Source organism: Meriones unguiculatus, chromosome 15, assembly GCF_030254825.1.
Source record: "Meriones unguiculatus strain TT.TT164.6M chromosome 15, Bangor_MerUng_6.1, whole genome shotgun sequence".
Classification (NCBI taxonomy): domain Eukaryota; kingdom Metazoa; phylum Chordata; class Mammalia; order Rodentia; family Muridae; genus Meriones; species Meriones unguiculatus.
The window spans coordinates 48,718,348-48,727,267 of NC_083362.1; positions in this window are offsets into that span (position 1 = coordinate 48,718,348).

Genomic DNA, 8,920 nt, shown 5'->3' on the forward strand with positions numbered 1-8,920 from the left:
GCATGCTTTTCAGCCTGTGCACATGCGCCTGTGACCTTCCTTCCTTAGCTGCATCTGAATCACCAGCATCCATCAACCCCTGGACCTCTCTCATCTTCCTGAAGACTACTCCAGACTCCAGAGACAGGCAAACCCAGTCTGCAGTACAGACCCCGGGAACAAACAGCCAAGGCTACAGGCAACCAGATGGCCAAAGAGCAGTGTAAGAACACAACCAAGAAAACCCAGGACATCATGGCTTCACCAGCAACCTCCAAAGTCAATGGATTTTCTAATGTGTCTGAGACACAAGCAAATGATCTATGCTTATTTAGTTATTAAAGGCACATAAAAAGGGAATGAACAAAACTTTCAAAGAAATACAGGTGAATACAGCCAAAAAAAATTGAAGCCATCATGGACAGACAGGAATCCACAATCAAATAGGTGAAGAAAATGGTGCAAGATATGAAAACAGAATTAGAATCAATAAAGAAAACACAAACAGAGAAAACCCTGGAGCTGGAGAACATAGAGATCTTTTCTCTAAATTCTTACAAAGGTAAAAAACACCAACAGAATACAGGAGATGGAAGAGAGAATCTCAGGTGCTGAAGATACAACTGAAGAAATAGATATATCTCTCAAAGAAAACATCAAAGCAGATGCTGAGACTCATAGCCAAACATTGGGCATAGTGCGGGGAATCTTATGGAAGAAGGGGAGAGATGGAAAGACCTGGAAGGGACAGGAACTCCACAAGGAGACCAACAGAATCAAAAAATCTGGGCTCAGGGGGAGGCCTGCAGAGACTGATGAATCAACCAAGGACTGTGCGTGGAGAGGACCTAGACCCCTTGCTCAGATGTAGCCCATGAGCAGCTCTCTATGGGGGTTCTACATAGTAAGGGGAGCAGAGCCAGTCTTTGGCATAAACTCAGTTGCCTTCTGTTTGATCACCTCCCCCTGACAGAGAAAGAGAATCCAGACAACCCTGTTGAGACGGGATAGGGTAGGGCCAGAGAGTAGAGGAGGAGGATCTCCTCTATCATTGGACTAGGAGACGGATATATGGGGGGAAGAGGAAGGTTGGGTGGGACTGAGAGGAGAGAAGGGAGGGGGCTACAGCCAGGATACAAAGTGAATTAATAATAAAAATTAAAATTAAAAAAACAAATTCCAGAGGTGATTAAAGTGTAAGGGGACTTTAATCATGGTGAATTTGGGGAAAAGGGGAAACGAGTCTCAGGTTCACATGGGAAATAGTTAAGTGCGGTGGGGACTAATGAGAACCTTTTCTGGGCATATTATAAAGCTCATTGTTAGCTGCACCATCATCTTTGCTCTCTGAGCTTAAGCTACTCTGCTCCTGCATGCACAGTGAAGATGCACAAAACTTTAACAACAACAACAAAAAAAAAACCCCTCACAAACATGCAATGTTTGTTATTCCTACTGAGTAATCCATAGCACAAAAATAGTTTAAAATTTTAGAAAAACACAAAGGAAAGACAATTTCTGTAATGCTAGCATCTTAATTAGGAAATTCTGGTATCTAGCCTTTTTTTTCTGCTATAATTTCTATACATTTTTCTTTCTAACTAGTATTTTACTGTTGTGCATACATGTATGTGTGTAAACATATGTGTGGTTATGTATGCGTACCTGTGTGCCATGCACACATGGAGGGTAGAGAAGAATGTCAGATATCTTTGTTATGTCCGTTTTCATTCCTTGAGACAGGATTTCTCAAAGTGGAACTAGGCCAGCAAGCCGTAAGGATCCCCTGTCTCCAGTCTTCATGGTGTAGGTGAGCAAGCAGCCTTGTCCAACTTGTAAAAACTTCCTTTTCTCTTCCCTTCCTCTCCCCTCCTTCCTTCCTCCCCCTCTCTGTGTGTGATAGGATTATTGATAAGAGTAGATTCTCTTCTACCGAGTGGGTCTTGGGATCAATCCCAGGTCACCACCAGGATTGGCAGCAAGCCCCTTTACCGCTAGGCTGTCTTGCTGGCTTTGCCTAGCCCTTTTCACATAGATATTGGAAAGTCAAGATGCTCATGTCTGTGCAACATATACTATTACCCACTGAGCCATACCCTAGTCACAACTACTTTATATGAAACTTTAAATATTAAGATTAAATATATGGCATGCATATCACTTGCTTTTTCCACTTAGGTTATTCTAAGAGGCTTCTTAACCGTTCCGTGTAATCTTTAGATGGAACCTCTGTGCTGGATTCTACAGGATGTGGTTTTTCTTTTGTTTTTGTTTTGTTTTGCTTTGTTTTTGTTTTTGTTGTTGCTTTGTTTTTTTTTTTTTTTTTTTTTTTTTTTTTTTTTTTGATGCCTTGAAAGATGAATAGCTTTTTTTTTTCCCCTTAAAAAGAGAAAGCATACTTTCACTTTATACCAGTAGGTGTCATCCACTCACACAAAACATAGTCTAAGAAGGCTAATGCAATTCAACACAAGTGCCGAAGGGGGAAGAGTATTTAGGTTTTAGCCGAATTTAGAGCTCTCCCTCAGTCTCTCTTTGAGTGTTTGTGTGTGTGTGTGCATGTGTGTGTTTGTGGGTCTGTTTATGTGTGTACATGTGTATATGTGTGTTTCTGTTTATGTATGTGTTTGTGTATGTGTGTGTGTCTGCATGCATATGTGTTTGTGTTCATATTTGTGCATGTGTGAGAGTGTGTTTGCATGTGTGTGTGTATGTGTTCAGATGTGACTGTGTATATATTTGTGTGTTTGTGTTCATATTTGTGCATCTGTGTGAGTGTGTCTGCATGTGTGTGTGTTCAGATGTGACTGTGTATATATTTATGTGTGTTTGTGTGTATGCTGAGGTTCTACCTTTTTGAGACAAGGTCTCTTTGTTGCTCATTACTATGTTCCCCAGATTAGCTAGCATGCAAACTTCAGGAAATTCTCTGGTCTTCCATCTTGCTGTAGAAGCAATGGAGTAGAGATGTGCACCTAAGGTACTTGATTGTACATGGATTTTGGATGTCTAACTTAGTCTTCATACTTGTGTCTCTCTAGCCAGAGAACACTTTCTTTTTAATGGATTAAAGCTCATAGGTTTGAAGATACAAACTTTTGTATCCTCAAAATTTGCCAGTTACCAAGCTGAGGTTATTAGAGCCTGCCTTTGAACAGCTACCCTAGAAAGGTTATCATGGTTTCCTGCAAGGGGTCACTGGTCTCAGTCCTGTCAATGACAATTTGAAATATAGTTAGCTTCTTTAAAATATGAAATAATCATTAAAACTAGCCAAAATTCAAAATTGTAACAACTAGTATCACTTAATAATTTTTTGAGAATTTTCATAGGCATCACCCTTTCCTCGTTACGAGGATCCTCTGAGGTCACAGATAAATTAATTTCTGAGCAGAGAAGTTAGACTTCTTTCCCAAGGTCATGGAGCTGGTAATTGGTGGGGTTGAGACTAGAATAAGTCTCTTGACTTTATTCAAATCTGTATGTTTATAATGTCAAAGGGTGCTATGCTTTAAAGCATGTGTTTAAATGGACAGTCCAAGCAGGGCACAATGACACATTCCTGTAATCTCATCAGTCAGTCAGAAAGCTGAAGCAGGAAGACCAAGAGTTTGAGGCCAACTTGGGCTATGCAAAACAAACACTCCCCCAAACAAAAACTACCAACACCACCACCAACAGAAAATGTGTGAAAGAAAAAAAAGTATTCCATGGGCTAAATCAGATCTTTAGTTATATTTTATTTGCCATTTGTTATGTAGGCTCACATTATGTTTTTTATATAAATTGAAATTTTAAAAAATTGATATTTTCTTACAATTGTTGACAAAAATCAGAAGGCAGTGCAGGTATTTTCCTGTGGTGATATGCAACTGGAGCTGTTTTGCCACCACTTTGCTGGGTTCTCCCACACACTTTTGGTTTTTTTTGGGTCCATGTCATTGTCTTATCTACTTGGCCATGGCTGCTTATGACTTTGTGGGTCTTTTCAGTTGTAATCTTTGGGGAACGGTGATGCACTTATTCAAGCTGTATTGTCACATTTCAGAACACTTAGCATAGCTTTCAGAACCAGCCTCAGAGTCAGGCAGAAGAGCACTTTCCATATATCAAGCCCATGTAATTTTTTTTTTTTTTTTTTTTTTTTTTTAGTCAGCAGTGGTCTCATCACTTGATTACCTAGGAGTATACAAAGTGTGGGAAGCAGAGGACGGATGTTGGGGTTCTGAAGACTATTGATGTCAACATTCAATAGAAAAAAGGAATTAGAGGAACTGACATAGGAGCCAAGAAAGAGAGATGGAAAAGAAGAAAGAAATGAGTCTACTTATACCTGAAGACCATACAGGGACTTCACTGAAATGTGTAGACTGTGAGGACCAGGGTTCCCTTCTGAGAATTAGTCTTCCAACTGGGCACAAGGTGAATCTTACAAGAGACATGCAAAGCAGCCTAACACCAGTGTTATGGCTCTTAAGCCGCATAGCTCAGTGGGAATGAATGATACACATCCAAGGTACCATAAGTATAACTCCAAGCGTAAAGTGTAGCATCAAAGATTCAGAGAGCTCAAGGCTGCTAAGTGCAGATCATCCACTGGAGACTCCGGGATAAGCTCGGGAAAAGTAGTTCCAAGGAATGAGAAGAGACAGAAGCAACTGACCTGGATTGAGGGACAATGAATAATAGGAAATGAAGACTATGTAGACCGACATTTATTTACTAAGAGAGAAGTGGTGGGCAGGGAGCTGGGTTTGCAGGAAGTGTGTGGATGTGTGTGCACGCATGGGCATCTGTGATTGGGATGGTTTTAACATGTTTATTAACTGAAGGGAAGAGATGTAGGCCAGTGGCCTGGTATCAACAGGAGGAGCAAGGGAGCCAAACCCCCAGAGATGCCAGAGGGAATGGGAACTCAAGACATGACTTAGGGATGCTCTGAATGACACCTAACTGGGATGAAGGCCAATGTGTCTTAGTTAGAGTTTGTTTGCTTAATGTATTAGTTATATCATTTTATGACCCATCTTACACTGTTATCTCATTGTTTCAGTGAGCGGGATGAATAATTGTTTTTGGTGGTTTTATGGGTTAACGAATAACTTTAAATGAGAAGATGTTTGACTATTAAAATAGAAAGCTCTTTTGTTTGATTCTTAGGGATGGGCAAATGATGAGGTTAAAAAGTTGAATTCGGATGAGGAATTAGTTCCTCTATGAAATACACATATGCTTTGATCTGTGTTCACAGTATCATTTAAAAAAAAGAGAAATGGCTTACTGCTTAAGAACATGTGCCTATTCCTGCACCCAGTTCCCAGCACCCACATGAGGTGGTCCACAGCCCCCTGTAATGCCAGCTCCGGAGATCCAGCTCCCTCCTCTGGCCTCCGTGGGCACTGCTCATGCACATAGAGACACACATGCACGCATGCGCACATGCACACACAGATAAAATAAATTAAAAAAAAATAAAAATGGTCACCGGAGGGCATTACTGAAGTAACATGGTTCTCCAGGAGGAGTTTTTAAAGCACACGTCAGTCAGTGACGTTGTGGATCACCCACGTGCCACTGCAGAGATAGCTGTGTAAAGGCACCTGCATTCCTTGGTGTGAGGCTGCTAGCAGTCCAGGCGTAGCTACAGGGAAGTGTGAGGGGAAAGTGAAAGCTATCAAAATCAAAATGGAGTCACTTGTGTCAAGCCAACCTCCCCTGCACCCCCCAAAAAGTCAAGGTGCATTCTATTCTAAAGGAAGGATTCTTAAGTTAAGATTGCCTGATAGAAACTATTACAGAATAATCTTCCAGGACCACAATCTTACTCAAAAGATTCTTCTACAGCTGCCTCTGCCCAGCCTCAGACAGCCTCTGCCTCTGCTCAACCTCAGACTGATGGCTCTCTCACTATGAACCCTCAGGGCCAGGGTTTCTCAGTGTCTGATGTAACCCTCAGTTTGTCTTTAAAAACTTCCTAATGCTTCACTATCTTGGAATATGCATGCCGTCATTAACTATGACACGTGTGTGCCCCCTTTGCAGTGTTCAACTATTCCCATACAGATGCCACTATTTCTATGAAAATTCTCTCTGGATTTTTGTTTGCTTTTAGGTTGACAAAAATTGCACTCATCATACCCATATGATGAGTCTTTAAATGGCATGGGGCATTGGAGCAAATGGATGCAGAAAAACCACCAAGAAGCTAGTGAATGAAATCACCCGGGCAAGTCTTGCTCCCTAAACTGATGACTGTGAAAGCCCAGGCCTAAAGAAAAGCAGGATTTCTGTAGAAGAAAGGACACTGAGAGGGAGGGGAGGGAAAAGAGGGACAAGAAAAGAAGGAAGTGTCTGCTGGAGGGGGGTTTTGGAGAAGCCCACATCTCAGTGGTCTCAGAGTGGCATAAGCATTTGATACAGGAAGAGGAAGGAACAAATGCATCCAGAGATGAGGAACAAGAGAGGGAGGCACCCCTGTACAGGGTCATGAGGGGCGGTTGGTCCTAACCTAACAGCCTCGGGAAGCCGTGGAGGGAGAGCAGCGGGGGGAGTATCCTTACATTTACAATGTTGGTGGAAGTCTTTGAAACGGGAAGAGGAGGGTCTAGAAGGTGAAGAGAGAGGGAGAATGGATGCTGATAAGGCAGTGACCCTGGTAGGAGAGGAAGGAAAATATTTGGGACATAGCTAGGAAGGACAGGAACTGAGGCTCACTGGAGTCAATGGGAGAAAGAAGAGGGCTGGCTGAGTGGCCGCATGGCAGCCCTGCTCCAAGAGAACGTGTGGGAGAAGGTGCCGTTTTGATTAGTAAGAACTGGGCTGTTTTCATGCCTGCACACTTCAAAACGTAAACGCAGCGCAAGGGACTCATTGGTGCCTTCGGGACGTTCATTTTAATTCCTAGTTTTTGCTCTCAGAGAACCCGGTGTGTGAGTTCCTCGGCTTCTCCCAAACGTTGCTTTCTGACAGCTCTAAGCAAGGCAAGATGAAGATACCTGCAGCAGTTGAAAAAGGCAAGCACGAGGCACTGGGAACTGAGCAGCGTAGCAGAGAGAGCTATACACCCTTTAAAGCAACAAACTTTCCACTCACCACCCTTGCCCCAGTTTCTGCACACACAAATCAAAACCTACTTAAGTCATGGAATTAAAAAAAAAAAAAGAAAAGAAAAGAAAAGAAAAAAAACCAAGCAAATAAAAAGTACTTCCTGGGGGTGTTGAATGGAAATTTTCTCTCTCTCTCTTTTTATACTCAGTTTGTTTTTCAGGCACAAGGAAAGTGGTTCTGAATATTTAAAACCACAACCATTTGTATTCTTTGTGGAGATTTTTGGGAAGCAGGGATGTGGGCGATAAACATCATTTACGTAAAGCTAGCTTTGCTCCCCTGCTTGGTACCAAATGTCCCTTCTATCGAGAAGCACGGTAGTAGAGGCCAACAGATTCATATCAAACAAAAACATACATATTCACTTGAACTAGAGTGAAGTTCAACCATAACTGGTCCAAACTTTCTCCCCTGGAGGTAGAAACCCTATACTTAAATTTCATTCGAAAAGTTGTTTTTGCATTGCAGGAATTTGAAACTTCCTCTAGTACTTCCTAATACTCTTCCTCTGTGAACATAGAAGGCCAATGGAGTGATGCAACGCTGAACCCAAGTTCATTGCTTTCGAATGGAAAAAGCCAGGGACTCAAGGATAAGTTGTCACGGCGAGGAGACAGGTTTATTTGGAAAGTTATCAAACCAAATAAGATAGAGACGTGGGGGCTGTTCTATAATCCAGGGTAATTATAAACTTTGGATGCTATCCTACTGTAACACGTGGGCTGCTGTTACCTGTAGTCCATGGAAATTCTGGATTCTGTAAATCTGAAGAAAAGTTACTGATTAGAAAGGCTGCAACTCATGACTTTTTAGTTCTATTCACAGAAATAGTTAATTGTCCAGTGAATTACTATCCATGTAAAAGTCATCTTCCCTTCTCCCCCCCCCAAAAAAAAAAAAAAAAAAAACCTCGGTGAGAACAGCTTCTAACATGCGGATGGTTTCAGTGGGGTCATCTTCAGCAAAGTCAGTGGCGTCATCCAGCTATGTCTCTCCCACATGTAATCATTTCTAAGAACGCAACCAGGGACAAGGGAAGCTAGAGGGCTCCTTAGGACTTTCCTCAATAAAAACATGGCCAGTGCTTTCTGGCTGGCTGGACATGGGCCTGCATCAGTGTGTGAGGGCAATGTCGAGTGTGGACCCTGGAGTGCGGCTGTGTTCCCTTGTTGGTCAGCTCTGTGACCCTGGGTTCATCACACACTCCCTCTCACTCTCAGTTTCTCATCCATGACCCAGGGATGAGAAAGAGATCTCCTTGGTAGAGCTGTTAGGAGACCTGAATGCATTTTGTAACAGTTCAGGTGCTGAGTTGTTGTCTCCAACCATCTTCGTGAAAATGAATGGGCTCTAGAATTGGGGCCTTTGGTGTTGGTGAGAGCACTCCATGCTTGCTCTCCCCGAGGAGAGCAAGGGGAAAGGACCCACACTGAACGGTGAACGTTGCTGACACATGCTGCAGGGAGAAAAGGCTAAGTATGAGGTAGTCGAGGAAGAAAGACCACAACTACATCCTGGTGACTGACAGGATCGCAGGCCTTGGCATGAAGGGCTCTTTCTGCTTGGTTAAGAGTGCAAATTCGGGAGCTAGACTCTCCAAAGGCCAGCACAGACACTTATGCAGGACTACGGGCCTGGCCTTATACTTCTCTCTGCCTCATTTTTCCTTACCTGTGAGAAGGGGAAAATAGTGGACCCCAATATATAGAGTGATTAATAGTAATAAGTGACTTAATAAATACATAATAATATGAATATGTGTATATATACATATATATGAACAACATACACAAAATCCACCAAAAACAATGTAAGTATAGTATTAACTGTATCC